Below are 19,155 nucleotides of genomic sequence, written 5' to 3'. Positions count from 1 at the left end.
CTTTCTGTTCTGCCTTCTCATTGGTTGTAAACCCAACCACATGACCGCCTCGTCACTGCCAGTCTGTACAGACCTCCAGGTCTTCTATGGTTGGTTTTGATATTAAAGGCGTGTTTCTCCATGCTGGCTGTATCCTTGAACACACAGAGATCTGCCTAGCTCTGCCTCCCAAGAGCTGGCATTAAAGGTGTGCACCACCACCAATGCCAGGCTCTGCTATGGCTTGCTATTAGCTCTGACCCCCAGGCAACTTTATTTATTAACATACAAATAAAATCACATTTCAGTACAAATAAAATATCACCATAGCCCTGGCTGTCCTGGAACTCACTATGTAGGCCAAACTGGCCTCAGACTCACAGAGATCCACCTGCCTCTGCCTCCCTAGTGCTGGGATTAAAGGTGTGCACCACCATCACCCATCTTACTTGTTTTAAACTTCCACTCTTTTCTTTATGGGTGTGTGCTGTGGGATGTTCTGTATGTTAAATGTGTTGCTCTGATTGGTTAATAAAGAAAACACTGATTGGCCAGTAGCCAGGCAGGAAGTATAGGTGGGACAAGGAGAGAGGAGAATTCTGGGAAGTGGAAGGCTAAGGCAGAGAGACGCTGTCAGCCGCCGCCATGACAAGCAACATGTAAAAGATACCGGTAAGCCACAAGCCATGTGGCAACTTATAGATTAATAGAAATGGGTTAATTTAAGATATAAGAACTAGATCACAAGAAGCCTGCTGCGTCCATACAGTTTATAAGCAATATAAGTTTCTGTGTGTTTACTCAGTTGTGACTGAGTGGCTGTGGGATTGGCAGGTGAGAGAGATTTGTCCTGACTGTGGGCCAGACAGGACTGAAAACCTCTAGCTACAGGTGTGTCTTTTTTATTGGTGTGTGTGTGTGTGTATGTGTGCTCGGTGTCTGCGTGTATATTGGGAATTCGTTCCACCAATTAGCTGTGAGGTATAAGCCTTAGGGCATGGCTTCTAATCCTCGTATGTGATGGCTTGAAAGGAGGGGGGTCGTGCCCCTTCTTCTTGAGGTGGATTCAGGTGGTTGGATCCATTCGCTCCTGGGCAGAGCAAATGGCTGTTCACTTGGTTCTGTGTTCATGAGTGTATCTCCCCCTTTATTACTTTAGTAAATCCTTGTTGCCCCCTTAAACAGACTCACGTGGATTTCTCATAATAGCCATGTGTGTGTGTCTGTCTGTCTGCCATGTGTTTGTGTGTATGTGTGTGTGTGTGTGTGTGTGTGTGTGTGTGTGTGTGTGTGTGTCTGCCATGTGTGTATGAGTAACCTTAGGGGTCAAGTGAGGGCATCAGATCACTGGAGCTGGAGTCACAGGCAGTTATAACCCAACAAATAACGTGGATGCTAGGAACTGAGCTGGGTCCTCTGAATGGTTAGACTGCACTCTAACCGGCTGAGCTACCTCTTCAACCTAGTTGTTTTGAGAGAGGGCCTTGTGGATCCAGAGTGGCCTTGAGCTTGCTGTGTAGCTGAAGATCTTAAGCATCTGATCCTCCTGCCTCCACTGCCCAAATTCTGGGATTCAGGTATGTGCCACAATGCCCAAATTTAGTTGATTCTGGGGACAGAACCCAGGGCTTCCTGTGTGGTAGACAAGTGTTCCATCAACTGACAAAGAATGGAGCTATAATTTAATAATCCCTGATGCCAGGCCCAAGATCATCCTAGTTGGTATTCCTGTACAGAGAGGCCACAGTTCTTAGATGTCATACAAGACACACAGAAAAGCAACTGCTGAACTTTGCCAAGATAAGGCAGGACAGCCCTTCAAAATTCCTGCTTCATAGAAGAGTCTGCCAGATACTCTAGGTCTGAAGGCTAAAGATGGATGCCCCAACGTTACAGAGGAATTTTGGGTGACTGTCTAGGCAGCTAGATGTCTCTGTTGTTAGGTAATATTACATCCTTCTGGGGTCTCTGATGGAGTTAAAGACTAAATAGTTAGAGTTATAGTTTTCCTTAGTTATGATAAAGTAAATTAGGTATAAAACTTTAGAATCACTAAGTTAAGATAGATAAAGGAGTATTTTCTCTAATGGACTTAATATTGTAAATGTAATTCTTACTTGATAACTGTTTTTGTTGTATATAGTTTTACTATGTTAAAATTAAAACCTTTCATTTTTATGTAGACAAAAAGGAACTGTTCTGGAATATTAGTTGAAGATGTGTTGCATTTGTTTATGCTGTGGAACATTTGTTTAATGATGAAAAGATGTGTTGCAGTCTTTTATGTTGCATTTGTTTAATTCTATGAAGCAGTGTGACTGTGCCTGTCTAAAACATCTAATAAAGCCAGGCGGTGGTGGCGCACACCTTTAATCCCAGCACTTGGGAGGCAGAGGCAGGCAGATCTCTGTGAGGCGGGGCTGGCAGCAGAGAGAATAAATAGAGGAGAAATCTGGGAGAAATAATCGAGGAGTGAGGAAAGAAGGAGAGGAGAATGCTAGGGGCCAATTACCCAGCTACACGGCAAGCCACGGAGTAAGAAATAAATAAAGGTATATATAACAGAGAAAGATATAATAAACCCAGATGGAATAATTTAAGAAAAGCTGGCTAGAAACAAGCCAAGCTAAGGCTGGGCATTCATAAGAAAGAATAAGACTGTGTGTGATTTATTTGGGAGCAGGGTGGGGGCCCCCAGAGAGTAAAGAGAAAACCCAGCCATACACTGCAGCCCCCTCCTTCACTTCACACCACTCCCTGAGAGAGTTTTGCTGACGTCGCTCCCTGGATTCCCAGACTTCAGCCTCCCAGCTTTCTTACTCAGCTCTGGGAGCATCTTGTTCACCCATTTCCACCACGTGCCGATCTCCTGCTAAGTAAATGCATTTGACTGCTCAGGCCTAGTTCTTTATTGGCTTCCTCCAATTGTGCCCAACAACTCTAGTGTAAAGCCTGGACTTGAGGGGCCACTGACTCTGCCTCTGCCTTCACCTGGCTTTTCTGCGTCTCTTCTGCCTTCCTCTAAATTCCATGCTGATCAGCTGTCCCCAAACAGTGCGCTACCGAACTGCTTAAGTACTGTTCTACAAGGGGAGGGTCACCCTAGAACACACTTCACACCTTGCACCTGAAACCCAGAATCTTGTCAGTCGTCTTGTGCTGCTGGCTCCACAAGATCCATGTGTGTGTTCTGTTTGTTTTCATTTTGCAAATGAAATTTGTCTCTAGGTACTAAGTATTTATCTTTAAGTCAGTTTTAAACTTTAAAAATACTTGAGAAAATATACAAGTTTGACTATTCTTGTCTATTTTAACCATTATGCATTCTGCAAAAAAAAAAAAAAAATATGTTCTCACCTTTTGTGACACCCAACTAAGGCTGAGCATACACTGAACACTGGGCATGTGTGGACAGTGGGCTCAGCAGTCTTCTGGATTACCTACAAGTGTGCAATCCACCAACCATCCTGTAGTGTGGTTACTATTATTCTGCTCACAGAAGACAAAGGAAAAGCAAGTAAACCAATCAAGGCCATCCCCACAGCCTGGCTCTAGAGTGCCAGCCCTACATCCACCACCTCTCACCACCATGTTTAATCTGCTATAAGGAGTGCATCAATCTTAATCCTTAAAGTAACCAGGAAAAGGTTTCACAGCCTTCATGTTGGAGACAAACCTGAGGAAGAGGGCTGGAGAGAGGCTAGCCATTTAGATCATTCGCTGCTCTTGCAGAGGACCCAGGTTTGATTCCCAGCACCCACATGGTAGCTCACAATCAACCATAACTCCAGTTCCAGGTGATCTGATGCCCTCTTCTGGCCTCTGAAGGCTGGAGCACATATGCACATGCAGGTAAAATGCTCACACGTGTAAAATAAAATAAATAAATCTTTTTTTTTTTTAAAAGGAAAACATTGTTTTAAACTGAGGAAGAGCAAACTTTAATAACTTGCCTCAGGCATATGCCTAGTGCCTGAGCCAAGATTTGAACCCATGTACAACTGAGTCTTTTCCCAGGAGCCTCCAGCATCTGCCACTTACCACAACCTGCCTGACCTCGAGACTATAGCACATAACAAACTGTATGTCACATCACACAGTAAAATTGATGGTTAAGGCAGCATGGGTGACCGGGCCCTAGAGACCAGTGTTCACCAGCACCCTGGGCTGGACCCCCATAGCCGCCTAGATGGCCATGTGTGGGGACTGGAACGCTGGCTCAAAGGACGAGCCAGGGAAACAGCTACCTTTACCATCTCCGAGGGAGGCTGGGGCTCCTGTGCAGCTGTCCTGTCGACGCTTGTACTTCCTCCCCACAAGCCTGATGGGAGGCACCGCCATTGCTGAGAGAGGTCATGGAGGTAAGCTCTGACCTCACCAGAAGAAGGCGATGGTGGATCGGGGAACAGGGACACGGAAATGGGACACTCAACCAGGGAGACCCAGGAGGAGAATGGTCAGCGGCAGTCCTCAAGAACCAGTGTGGCCAAATCCGGTGCCTGACTTCACAGACAGCAGGACAGCCCGACATTGCATTTATTTAATTTTTAAATTGTGGTAAAACGCACGGGAAGTAAAACTAATCATTTTTAAAGTTACAGAACCATGGCATACGTCACATCAGCACTGTTGTGCAACCGTCCCCTCCATGAGTCTTGGAGACACTTTTCCCTGCAGAACGGAAACCCTGCGTTCACTGAACACAGCCCCACTTCCCCTCTCCCAGGCCACCAGACTGAAGACACAAAAAGGCCACCGTCCTCTACTGGCTTCTACTCCCGCTCACCTGTACCCTGCGATGTGGACCTTCGCAGCTTTCCTGAGAGTCCTGGGTGTCAGGGCTTCTGTCCCAACCCTGGTCAAAGGCAGCTAATGAGAGGCCGGGCCTCTGGGGCTCCCAGGTGTTTTCACTGAGGCCGCTGCCACCGCCATTTGCTGCGAGCAGGGACCAAGCGCTTTCAGCCGGCCTTCAAGCATCCTTCAGGTAGTGGCCATCTCAGAACCGCGTGAGGCTCCTTTTGACCTCATGCCTGGCTCGTCTAATGAGACTTCTTGGCTCAAACAGAACAGGAACTGAGTGTGGCCGGATGCCATCCTGGCGCCCTGGAACCAAGAGCCCCACACTTCCCAGGGCTGAGTGTCCTGAGAGGAAGAAGGGGAACCCTAAAAGCTGTCTGCTTAGTGGGAACCAAAAACAGGCCGGTATGCCGGGGAGGCAGCCCACCCTTAGCACTGAGCCGAGCATTCTTCCTCGCTGTTCCCGATGCTTAGGGTCTCCTGGTCTCCATGTTCACAGACAGGCCAGGCGGCTCAGAACCTGGGCGGACGGACTACGCAGTGACCAGCAGAGGGAGCCAATAGTCTCCTTCCCACATTGTGCTGTGAGCAGAAGTAACTTCTTTCGCTGCTTTGTTTTATTTTGGTTCTTCGAGACAGGATTTCTCTGTGTATCCCTGGCTGCCCTGGATCGCGCTGTAGACCAGGCTGGCTTTGAACCCGTAGATTCTCCTGCCTCTGCCTCCCAAGTGCTGGGATTAAAGGTGTTTGTTTTGTGTTTTGCTTTTTTTTTTTTTTTTTTTTGGTTTTTCGAGACAGGGTTTCTCTGTGTAGCTTTGTGCCTTTCCTGGAACTCACTTGGTAGCCCAGGCTGGCCTCGAACTCACAAAGATCCACCTGCCTCTGCCTCCCGAGTGCTGGGATTAAAGGCGTGCGCCACCACCACCCGGCCCTGCTTTTTGTTTTTTTGAGACAGGGTCTCACTATATAGCTTTGGCTGGCCTGGAAGTCACTAGACAGACCAATCTGACCTCGAACTCACTGCTCCTGCCTCTCTGCCGGCTGAGATTAGTGTGAACCACTGTCACCGTGACTGACGAGAAGTGACTCCCAAGTCCAGCAGCCCCTAATAAGACCACAGACCTTCAGTGGACCAAACTTCAGCAATCCACTAAAAGTTTTACTTGGGTTCTTGGTACAGTTCATAAACCTAGACAGAATTCATGATAGGTCCCATGGCGTCTAAAAACCACAACCCACGTGTATTCAATAATTATTTACTAAGAACCACGCAGGCATCCAGGAGAGAGTGGATTGAAAGCCAGCCAGAGAGTAAACAGTGTGGGGGGTTGGGGGGGGGGAGAGGAGTCTGATTGTCTATTATCCCCAAAGAGCTCACAAGAAAGATGAAATAAGAATGTAAAGCTCTAGGTAACCAAAGGAAAGTATGCACAGCCTGGAGACCACTCACCCCAGAGCAAAGCTGGACCGTCTGACACACGTAGAGCATGGAGGAGACTTTCCCCAAGTGGAGTACTCTGACCAAAGTGCAACCAATTTAAGGATATCTTGTCTGTTTGAAGCACACACACACACACACACACACACACACACACACACACACACACACGCACGCACGCACGCACGCACGCACACAACACACAGAAGTACCAAGGCTGGGCAGTTACCCTCCAAAGGGTGCGGCAGAGGTTAAGAAGTGTAGATCTGCCTCATCTCTTGTTAGCTCTGTGCACTTGCACAGACTAAAGAGACAATGTCATTGTGTGTCCCTCGGGGCTGCTGGGAGGTGGCCAGTTGAGTTCATTCTTGGTTGTTTGTTCAACTGTTGGTTACTGATCACCAACCAACCCAGCCTAGACACTCTGGGCACATCAAATAATTAAAAGATCCAAGCCACTGTGGCAGCATAGACAATAATCAACAAGGAAACCGTGGACAAGGGTATGATACTGGAGAAAGGCGCTGAGGAGGAGTGGAAGGTGGAAGATGTGGAGCAGGCCTCGGCTGTACAGTGTGTGCCTGCCAAGTTCAAAGCCCTAGATTGTGGTGATATTGTCTTCCCCAAAATATTGTGCACTCTAATAAACTTATCTGCAGTCAGAGAACAGAACAGCCACTAGGTATAGAGGCCAGAAAATGGTGGCACACACGCCTTTAATCCTAGCATTCCAGAGGCAGAGATCCGTCTGGGTCTCTGTGAGTTCTAAGCCAGGCATGGTAACAAGAGCCTTTAATCCCAGGGAGTGATGGCAGGAATAAGAAAGGTATATAAGGCGTGAGGACCAGAAACTAGAGCTGGTTAAGCTTTTAGGCTTTTAGCAGCAGTTCAGCTGAGATTCATTCTGGATGAGGACTCAGAGACTTCCAGTCTGAGGAACCAGGATCAGCTGAGGAATTGGCAAGGTGAGGTAGCTGTGGCTTGTTCTACTTCTCTGATCTTCCAGCGTTCACCCCGATACCTGGCTCTGGGTTTGTTTTTATTAATAAGAACTCTTAAGATTCATAGTCGGGCGTTGGTGGCGCACGCCTTTAATCCCAGCACTTGGGAGGCAGAGCCAGGTGGATCTCTGTGAGTTCGAGGCCAGCCTGGGCTACCAAGTGAGCTCCAGGAAAGGCGCAAAGCTACACAGAGAAACCCTGTCTCGAAAAACAAAAAAAAAAAAAAAAAAAAAAAAAAAAAAGATTCTTGCTACACTAGATTCCATAGAAATAAGAAAGATGTTGCTGGTCAGTAGGAAGGGAACTTTTGTTGGGATAATTGGAGCCATCACGATGGGGTCCTAAAGGGACACATCCCACAGTTCCAAAGGGCAAAGGAATTCCCTGTTTCTGTTTCCAAAAGGGCTGGTGGTGCAAGTTCCATACCATGTGTACCAGGAGTCTTCAGGCCCAAAGACACTAAATAAAAGGAAAGTTGTACAGAGTCAGGCAGATCCCTGTGAGTTCGAGGCCAGCCTGGTCTACAGAGAGAGATCCAGGACAGGCACCAAGACTACACAGAGAAACCCTGTCTCAAAAAACCAAAACAAACAAACAAAAAAGTTGTAACTCAAGCTTGTCTTGGGCCTGGGGCTGGGGGAGGCTGGCCTTGCAGCTGGGAGAGGGAGGGAGCCGGCAAGGCCACAGCAGGTGCTTGTCAGCAAGAGAGGCTGCAGCGGGTGTGGATGGTTTGTCGGGGGAAGGAGAGCACAGCAATTAGAGGTTTGTGATCTAACATTGGATCCCCCTTAGCTGTGGGATGGTCTGTATGTCAAATCTGTTGCTCTGATTGGTCAATAAATAAAACACTGATTGGCCAGTGGCTAGGCAGGAAGTATAGGTGGGACTAACAGAGAGGAGAATTGAGAGAACAGGAAGGCAGAGGGAGTCACTGCCAGCTGCCGCCATGACAAGCAGCATGTGAAGACACCGGTAAGCCACAAGCCACGTGGCAAGGTATAGATTTATGGAAATGGATTAATTTAAGCTATAAGAACAGTTAGCAAGGCCGGGCGTTGGTGGCGCACGCCTTTAATCCCAGCACTCGGGAGGCAGAGCCAGGCGGATCTTTGTGAGTTCGAGGCCAGCCTGGGCTACCAAGTGAGCTCCAGGAAAGGCGCAAAGCTACACAGAGAAACCCTGTCTCGAAAAACCAAAAAAAAAAAAAAAAAAAGAACAGTTAGCAAGAAGCCTGCCATGGCCATACAGTTTGTAAGCAATATAAGTCTCTGTGTTTACTTGGTTGGGTCTGAGCGGCTGTGGGACTGGCGGGTGACAGAGATTTGTCCTGACTGTGGGCAAGGCAGGAAAACTCTAGCTACACCCCTTCACATTAAAGCGGTGCATGGTGGCTCGAGCCTGTAATCCCATCACTTGGACGTGGAGGAACAGGGTCAAGAGTTCAGTTTATCTCAGCTCTTATCAGCTACATAAGTCCTTAAGACCAGCCTGAACACATGGAAGGGCAACTTAGGAAAGGATGGTCGGAAAGCGTCTAAGCCACCCTCCAGGGTGAGGGAAGCCAATACAGGACTGTCCCCTGAGCCAAACCACTGCCACCTACAGGAGTTCCCCTGGGCCTGCTCCACGGAAAACTTCAACAGCTGAGCTTCCTGACTGTTAATGGCCCCTCCTGGAAGGGGGCGTGGTGAGGGTCATGAGACCTGCACCTTAGTATCCCAACCAGTTGTGTGCAATGGTGTCCTAATGCACATGGCCTCTGGGTCTCAGGGAAAGGCTAGAGGATGTAGGTGGGAAGGACTAGGGGAGGACCCATCTACACAGGCACTGCAGAGTCATAGGCATGCCAGGTGCGAACTCCTGTGGGCTCCTGTCTGTAACCTTGAACCCGCCGCTCTGTAAGAGAACTAGTCAACTCTCTGGTTCCTCAGAATGAACCTTGGTGCAATCATCTCTTGGCTGTCAATGGGCAGTAGGAGGAGGTGGGGGTGTTTACTTCTCCCCGAGGGAAGATGTTTTAGCAACAGATGCTATCGCCATCATGGGGGGGGGGCAGCAGGACAGAGGGCACAGCCGTCAGAATACCGAAAGAGGACATGTCTAGGATCTTTGAGAAGTTGCAGGAGGCCACCACACAGGGCTGAGAGCAAGGGAAGTGGTTAAGGGTGGGGACCGTGTATTCAGTCACAGCCTTATATGTCATGGTGAAGACACTAGCTTCTCATGGAAGAGTCCCACACACTGGCCAGTGCTGAGGTGGGATCCCTCCAGCTGAAGAACCAGCAGACAGAGGTCAAACATTGAATCGGGATCCCTCATGACAGACAGAAGGGCGATTCAGACCAGTGAGGCGGTGAGCAGGGGCTGCTGGGGACGCTCTGGAGGTGGATAAGGCCAAAGGATTATGGACTGGATATCCAGTCTCTGATGGACTGGGTATGGGAGACGAGAGACAGACATTAGGACTTTCAGGTTGGCCATCCTAGGGGCTCTGAGTGTTTTCATACACAGAGCTGCTGTCAAAGGAAGCAATCAGCATCCCCTGGCTGCCCCTGAGGAGGCTGAGGCAGGAGGCGGTTAAGCAATGTGTGTGAGGGAGCATGTTTGCCCTACAGAGAGATGTTGTCTTCCTTCTCCCCCCACTCCCTCTCTCCTCCCCTCCCCTCTTCCCTCCCTCTCTAACCCCCCTCCTTTTCTTCTTTTTTCTCCACCACCATTGTTCAGTTATTTGCTTAACATATTTCTTCAGAAAGGACTAGAAGACACTTCTGGTTCTCTTTGTACCTTCACAGTCATGGGATCAGAGAACCTACTTGTAAGAACTTCAGCCAGGAGACATGTCTATGAGACCCCACATTTGAGCTCCAGGGACATTATGGAAGAGCAGCCACAGCTGACACTGTAGAAGCCAGGGGTTCAACTTAAGGTCCATTTGCTTCTTATGAGTTGTAACCTCCCCCACGGCAACTGTACGCCAGCACCGTGAGCCCTAATCCCTGAAGCTCGGCTTGTCAGGTCGTAGCAACGAGGAGCGTAACTAACCCAGGGAGCAAGTGATTACCGTTCTCATCAGAAATATGGGTTACCTGGAAGTGTTGCCCTCAGAGAGATGTCGCAAATTTTTAAATTACAAGGACCAACCCTCCCTGTTCATCCAGGACTGAGAGGTTCCCTGGATGGAGATGATCTGATTGCTTGAATGAAATGAAACTGAGTGTAGAAAGTGCATCAGTTTTGCACGTAGTAGGTACTCGATACAAGCTGTCATTGGTTTTGCATATAGTAGGTACACAATACAACCTGGTCATTGGTCTATTTCTTCACCAACAAATAGGTAGCATTTTATATACTTAGTATACTTACTGTATACTAAATGTGGTTTAGTACATGGGGGTGCAAAGTGGATGCACCCTTGCCTGCTTTGATAGATTTTAAAGCATTTGATGAGCACTCAGACCAACTCCTTGGGATTCAACCATGATTGAGTGAATAGTGGTAACCGTGCTAGAGAGGTAGCCTTAGGTATTTTTTTCATCTGGCCTCTACAGATGCAATCAAACAAAACAGTCATCTAGATGGCTTCCAATTTCTGTATAATGGGAGATTAAGAGGCTGGGCAGCTCCAGGGACTGGGCAATGTCCAGAGCAACCCCAGTTGCCCCTAAGTTTTGACGGAGGTCAAATGTTTATCTGGGAGTGTCCCATCATGGCCACAAGATGGCAGGAGAGAACACTGTGGTTAACAGTAACAACCTTTTTTTTTGTAAATGTCAGACCTCTCAGGAATTTTTCATGCTTACACATCAGAAGGCCTTGTTAGACACTAAGGATTTATATTCCAGAAGTTTCGATCTTGAGATTGGTGGAAGTGTGCTTGGCTGGTCCAGGGATTCCAGCAAGGGTAGCACTGCTCTTCCTCAGGATGGCACCAAGGGGCACAGGACACCAATGGCATTTACTGAATGGGGGATTCTGAGCAAAGAGGCTCTCAGTTGTAAAGCATTTCCCACATGTCGGGTTCTGCATCATTTCACTAATGTCTTACCCATTCATTTCCATTCAACAGATATTGCTGTATTCCAGGCATTGATGTAGGCCCGGTGAACCAGCAAACACAGAAACAGTCGTGGTTATTGATAAATGCTAACAAAAGTAAGACGAGCAAGAGGTCAGAGAATAGCGAGGAACCACTATTATACTATTATAAATATCATACATTATCTACCAAAAAGTTTTGTTGGTTTCAATATCTTGAAGTTTTTTCCAGAACCTTCTACAAGATGCCAATCCAGGAACGTATTTCATTGTTCCAGAAAAGACCTTTAGAAATGACCTTGGCATTGCCTTTGCTTTTCTGCTCTGAATCCTATCTTTACCTTTTGTCCTTGTTGGACTTTTCAAGTCTGAAGATGTGTTCAGATTCCTCCCCTGTTTGATTGACACTTGGGACTGAGTACAGAATTCCAGCTGGAGGTGGTTCTCTCTTGGGAATTTTGAGAGCACCCTTCCCCGTCTTTCAGCTTCCGATAGCGCTATAAAAGCCCATGCCAGTCTCAGTATTTAGTATTTATATGTTACCCATTGCTTCAACAAAACACCTGACAAAAGGCAACACATTCGAAGAAAGGTTCGTTTTTGGCTCACAGTCTGAAAGAACAGTCCACCGTGATGGAAGGCAGGGCAGCAGCAATCTTAGGCGGCTGCTCACATGGTGTCCACAGTCAGGAAGCCGTGAGGGATAAACTCTGATGTTAAGGGGGCTTTTTCCTCTTTACTCAGTGCAGGACTCAGCTCAAGGGATTGCGCCGACATCCTGGTAGGTTCTTCCCCGGTTAACGGTTTCTGGAAACACTCTCGTGGACACACTCAGAAGTATGCTAGCAGTGAAGATTAATCATTACATATGGGAAGCATTTTCTCCCTAGAAACATGTAAAGGCATCCTTTGGATCTGTTACAGGTTGTTTATCCTTTATCCAAAATGCTGGAAATTCTTTTTTTTTAATTTTTTAATTTTATGTGCATTGGTGTTTTGCCTGCATGTGTGTCTGTGTGAGGGTGTCAGACCCCCTGGAACTGGAGTTACAGACAGTTGTAAGCTGCTGTGTAGGAGCTGGAAATTGAACCAGGTCCTCTGGAAGAGCAGCCAGTGCTCTCAACCACTGAGCCATCTCTCCAGTCCCAAAGCTTGAGATTCTAATAATCTGTTTTATTTAAATTTAGAAACAGATTTGAGGACTACTTTTTATCAATATGGAGAATTTGTGTATATAAAATGAGGTATCTTGGGTTGGGAATTCCTTTATGTTTCTTATACAACTTATGCACACAATCTGAAAGTAATTTTAAAATATATATTTATTTATTTTTGAGATGGGGTCTCACTATATAGACCAGGCTAGCCTGGAGCTCACAGAGATCCACCTGTCTCTGCCTCTTGAGAGGCTCCATAGATAGCCATCTCCAGTCTCTGAAAGTCGATACACAGTATTTTATACATTTGCATTTTGACTGCTACCTTCCACATGAAGTCAGGTGTGGAATTTTCCACTTGTGGCCTTGTATCACCAGCCAGGAATTTTCAGATATTTAAGCATTTTAGAGTTGAGGTTTTTGGATTAGAGACGCTCAACCTATAATTTGAAATTTCATGGTGATGTGATCCATTATGCTGGACATTCAAGAAGACGTGCGTGGAGATGTGCATGGAGACGTGCAAATGGAGAACACGTGTCCTTCAAGTATAAGAAATTGTGATGTATTTTAGTTTTAATTTCCTCCCTTCCATTCCGCTGCTCACTACAGAAGTCTTATTTCAGTGTTAGCCCTCCCTGACCAGCCTCCGACATGCTTACCCTGCATCTTATCTTCTAGTTCCTGTGCTCTGTTTTGCTGAGATTGCCTCAACTGTGTTTCAGGCTTTCTCACAGATATTTATTTCTGCCACCATGTCTTTAAAGGGTCTTTTCTGCTCTGACTTGAAAACTGGGTATGGTGGTGCTCACCTATAATGCCAGCCTTGCAAGGTGGTGGCAAGAGGTCAGAGCCTCAAAGCCATCTTCATCTATCTATATATCTAGTTTGAGGCTAGCCTGGCCTATAAAACCCTAGATAAATGGATGATCATGTAGCTAGAGTTTTTTTCTCTCCAGGTCCCGCCAAGCCCCAGCAGTCCGACAGCCCACTTATAAATAAACACACAGACACTTGTATTATTTAAACTGTTTGGCCTAATGGCTCAGGCTTCTTGCTAACTATTCCTATATCTTAAATTAACCCATTTCTATTAATCTATACTTTGCCACATGGCTCCTGACTTACCGGTACCTTACATCTCCCTTGTCATGGCAGCGGCTGGCAGTGTCTCTCTGCCTCAGCCTTCCACTTTCCAGAATTCTCTTCTCTGCTTGTCCCGCCTATACTTCCTGCCTTGCGACTAGCCAATCAGTGTTTTATTTATTAACCGATAAGAGCAACACATTGGATATACTGAACATTCCACAGCATGGACAGGCAAAGAGATAGATAGATAGACCAATAGACAGGCAAACAGGGAGGAATAGATAATTTAGGTATTTGGGAGACAGAGGCAGGAAGAGCTCAAGTTCAAGGCCAGTCTAGGCTACAAAGTAAATTCCAGACCATCTAGGGTGATATATCAGGATCCTGTCTCAAAAAGAAAAGAAAAGAAAGAAAAAGAAAAAAAATCACACACAATAAATGAATTAATGTGAATTGCTATTTGTTACAATACCTGGCAATATTTCATGATTGCCACATCTTATAACAGATACTATTTTTTTCCTGTATAGATTGTTTCCCACAAACTGACTTTTTACATCTGTTCTGATGTGCTTGTTCCTAGCATATTTTCCAAACAAACGTTTCATCAAATGTCTGAGACCTTTGTGTGCCTGCTTGTGTTTAGGAGTCAAAGCCAAGAGCCCAGTCACCAGCTCTAGGTCCTGATTCACATCTTCCTTAGGGGATGTGCAGGGATGAGCTTTTCCTTGCAGAACTTGAAAGGTGCTGCTGGCACTGTGGGAGCACCCGAGCCTTAGGAAGGCTCTCCCATGCACAGCGTAGGTACGGAGTGACGGCTGCTCTCGGTTGTCAACTTGATTACATCTGAAATTAACTAAAGCCCAAACTGCTGACTGTAGCTAGAGTTTTCCTGCCTTGCCCACAGTCAGGACAAATCTTTGTCACCCACCAGTCCCATAGCCGCTCAGACCCAACCAAGTAAACACAGAGACTTATATTGCTTACAAACTGTATGGCCGTGGCAGGCTTCTTGCTAACTGTTCTTATATCTTAAATTAACCCATTTTTATAAATCTATACCTTGCCATGTGGCTTATGGCTTACCGGCGTCTTCACATGCTGCTGGTCATGGCGGTGGCTGGCAGTGTCTCTCTGCCTCTGCCTTCTGCTTCCCAGAATTCTCTCTCCTTGTCCCACCTACTTCCTGCCTGGCCACTGGCCAATCAGTGTTTTATTTATTGACCAATCAGAGCAATTTGACATACAGACCATCCCACAGCAGCTGGGTACATCTATGAGGAATTTTTCTTGATTGGATCATTTGAAGTGGGAAGATCCACCTTTAGTCTGGGCCACAGTTTCTGGTGACCACTTATATAAAGGCCATGGAAGAAGGATGTTCTCGCTCTTTGCCTGTTTGCCCTCTCTGTTACTGGCAAGTCCATTCCTTGACTGGCATTAGAGCCTACTTCTTTGGGATTCCAGTATATATTGAAGACCAGCTGAGACATCCAGCCTCATGGACCAAATAACTATTGGATTCTTGGACTTTCTGTCAGGAGACAGCCGTCATGGGACTAGCTGGAACCACAGCCTTTGAGCCAATCTACTAATCCCCTATTAGTTCTGTTGTTTCTCTGTTGAACCCTGACTAATACATATGGGGTTAGGCGTGGTCACAGAGAACAACTGATACTGTAGGTGATGTCTTTAGTGGAGGCAAACGGGTGGGCACCCACCTCTGAGGGTCTCCTACACCCCAGTGGCTGAAGTCAGCAGAAAGCCAAGAGAACAAGGGGCTCCTTGGTCAGCCAGGCAGGCCAGTCTCCTGGGACAGCAGCCAGCCAGCTGGAGCCGGGCAGGTGGACCTAGAAAGGCCACGGGAAGTACAGAGCCAGGCACCAGCAGGGTATGTGGCATTGCTTGGATCTGCTTAACAACCAGGGAGACTCAGAATGCTGCAGAAAGGGAGGGGGCCTGAGAGAGCCAATCAGCACTGGAGAGGCCTGAGAGAGCCAATCAGCGCTGGAAGGGGCCTGAGAGAGCCAATCAGCACTGGAGGAGCCTGAGAGAGCCAATCAGCACTGGAGGGGCCTGAGAGAGCCAATCAGCGCTGGAAGGGACTTGAGAGAGCCAATCAGCGCTGGAAGGGGCCTGAGAGAGCCAATCAGCGCTGGAGGAATACAGTCCTAGCCATATAGCTACTTGTCACCTGGAGCAGAGTTTACCTCATCATCACAGTTTCCGATTCTCCAAACGGCCACAAGGGTGTAGAGATAATGAGAGCAACGTGTTGAGGGCAATGCTGAGAAGTGAGGGCCATGGCATCACCATGGATATGACCTTGATGGACAGGGCGGCAGCCGGTGCTGTCTGTCTCCCCAGGGCCTCAGATCACACACTCTCCTAGGACCACGTCCTTCCAGAGAACCCAGGTTTCTCATCCTGCTAAGCAGCTGATGTTAGCTAGCTCTTGGTTTCTGGCTTAGAACAATTATCATTTTTTCCCTTATAATAATGTTTTATTTTAATTAGAATACAATTATATCATTTCTCCCCTTCCCTTCCCTCCCTCCAACCCCTCCAGGGTCCTCTCCCGTTCCCTTTAACCCCTGCCCCCAATACCTCTGTCTTAGTCAGTGTTCTTTTGCCGTGAAGACACTCCATGGCCACAGCAACTCTAATAAAGGAAAGCATTTAACTGGGGCTATGGGGGACATCCTTTTTCAAACCACGACAGCCCCCCTTTACCTATTCTAAAGCCTATGACCTTTTTCATTATTATTACATATATGCATAAATATGAAAATACAACCTGCTGCATCCGTTTACTGTTGCTTATACATAGGTGATTTTAGAACTGACCACTTGATATTGGACATAGGGGCTCACCCCGGGGGAGACTAATTCTCCCTCTGTCAGGATGCTTATTAGTGTTGTCCTTGTCACATCGGCTTTAGGCAGCCATGTTGTTGACACATCATGAGTGAGGCTTTCCCATCATTTCTAGAAGGCACAACCTCACAGCAGACTCCGGCTCCTTAAGTGTTTCTGCCCCCCCCCCCCCCCGCCCCGTTCCCTGAGCCTCCTTTGGGCCTGGATACATGATCAGTCATTTTCTACATTTTGACCAGTTCTGGCTCTCTGTAATTGACTTTCTACTGCAGATTGAGACTTCTTTGATGAGAGGTGAGAGGCGTGAATATAAAGCAAGTAGAATGCAGGAAGGCATTACACTTATGTCCCCTTAGAACAATGTTGTTGTTTTGAGACAGGGTCTCACTATGTAGGTCTGGCTATCCTGAAACTCACCATGTAGACCAGGCTGGTCTCAAACTTACAGAGGTCCGCCTGCCTCAATAGAAACTGTTTTCTTTGGATGGTTTGACCTGAGAGAGGAGTTCAGTTTAGGTCAGGAGACCATGGCTTCTCGGTCTTTGCTCTTGTCTCTGGTTACCCTGCCAAGTGACTCCTTAACATCACAGATCTCTTTCTGTGACTTGGATGTAGGCTTTGAAAACAGACATATGAATGGTGACACACTTCTGCAATCCCAGCATTCCAGGAGCTGTGGTGGGAGGATTGAGTCCCAGGCTAGCCTGGACTACATAGCAAGACCTTGTCCCAATCAATCAATGGATAGGGAGGGAGGGAGATAGATGATAGATAGATAGATAGATAGATAGATAGATAGATAGATAGATGATAGATAGATAGATAGATAGATAGATAGATAGATAGATAGATAGGTAGATAGATAAAAAGTGGTCCAGTGAGATGGCTTGGGGGTAGGAGTGCTTACCATTGAACTTGACAACCTGAATCTGACCCCCAGAATTCCACAGAGAAGTGATTCCCAGAAGTTGTCCTCTGACCTCCACATATAATACATACACACATGTACACATGCACAAATATATAAAATACTAAAATTGAAGGCTAGCATAATGATCATTGAAACACTTTATTGCATGTGGCCTAAACCACAAGATGTTTAGTGTTAAAATGAGAGAGACTGAGAATTAGAAAAAATACCTTACAGTAAAACAAATAGCTGATTTCTTGGCCCATGCCAAGCTCAGTGTCTCTCTTTCTCTACCTACGGATCAGGATGTAGCTCTCAGTTATGGCTGCAGCAACTGCCCGCATGCCACCATGCTTTCCACTATGCTGATAATGGACTAAACTTCTGAAACTGTAACAAGTCCCCAATTAAATGCTTTCTTTTAGTATGAGTTGCCTTGGTTATGGTGTCTGTCTTAGGGTTTCTATTGCTGTGAAGAGACACCATGACCATGGCAACTCTTTTGTTGTTGTTGTTTGAGACATGTTTTCTCTGTAGTTTTTTAGCTGTCCTAGAATTCACCTTATAGAACAGGCTGGCTTGAACTCACAGAGATCCACCTGCCTCTGTCTCCCAAGTGCCGGGATTAAAGGTATGCATCTCCACACACCCCACAGTAACTCTTATAAAGGAAAACACTTAATTGGGGATGGCTTACAGTTCAGAGGTCTACTCCATTATTGTCATGGCAGTAAGCATGGTGGCCAGCAGGCAGAGGTCCTGGAGAGGCAGCTGAGAGTTCTACATCTGGATCCATGGGTAGCAGTAAGAGACTGACACACTGGGCATGGCTTGAGCATCTGAGACCTCAGAGTCCACCTCAGTGACATACTTCCTCCAACAAGGTTACACCTCCTCCAGCAAGGCCACACCTCCTAATAGTGCCACTTCTTATAGGTCTGGGGGGGGATTTTCATTCAAACCACCACACTGTCTCTTCATAGCAATAGAACAATGACTAAGACACATACCCAGCTTTTTTTTTTTTTTGAGATATGATCTTACTATAGAGCCTGTCTCTGTCTCATGGCAATCCTCCTGCCTCAGCCTCCTGAGATTACAGACATATACCAACACATTAGCTTAAGAATTGATAATGCCAGGTGGTGGTGGTGCATACCTTTAATCCCAGCACTTGGAAGGCAGAGGCAGGCAGATCTCTGTGAATCTGAGGCTAACCTAGTCTACAGAGTGAGTTCCAGAACAGCCAGGGCTGTTACACAGAGAAATCCTATCTCGAAACACCAAAAAAACAAACAAAACCCAAAAAACAAACAACCCAAGAATTGCTGGTTGCGTTCTTTTCATTACTTAGCACCTCTTTGTGATGATAGAACTTGAACCCAGGGCCTTTTGCATGCCAAGAAAACCCTCCAATATTGAGCTACATCCCAATGTAGATTAACTTCAAACTCGGGTTCCCGCACCCTTTCTCATTCTTGTATTTCCTCACTTGCTCTCTCATTCCCCTGATGGATTCTTAAAGTCCTCCTGGCAATGTATTAATTGAATGAAGAGAAAAGAGAACTCTGTAGTGGGGAGACCCTGGGGGCACCAGATGAACTGAGCAATCAGCAGTTGTGGGACAGTCCTCTAGCCTCCTGATGCCATGCCCTGCATAAGGGAATGGTATCTTTTAGGCAGAAATCATGCCCCAAGTGAGCAACCCAGTTCTGATCAAGAAGCAAGCAGATTGCAGTCATGAGAGGTAGAGCTGAGATGGGAAGACACTTTACAAAGCAACGGCCTATATTCTGCAAAAATGCCGGTAGCATTAAAGGAAAAAGAATAACCAGGCTGATGAACCGTTCCTAATTAAGGGAAAATAAAAAG

This window comes from Peromyscus maniculatus, chromosome 9 (assembly GCF_049852395.1).
Source record: "Peromyscus maniculatus bairdii isolate BWxNUB_F1_BW_parent chromosome 9, HU_Pman_BW_mat_3.1, whole genome shotgun sequence".
NCBI classification, from domain to species: Eukaryota; Metazoa; Chordata; class Mammalia; order Rodentia; family Cricetidae; genus Peromyscus; species Peromyscus maniculatus.
Note: the sequence above shows the minus strand (reverse complement) of the source record.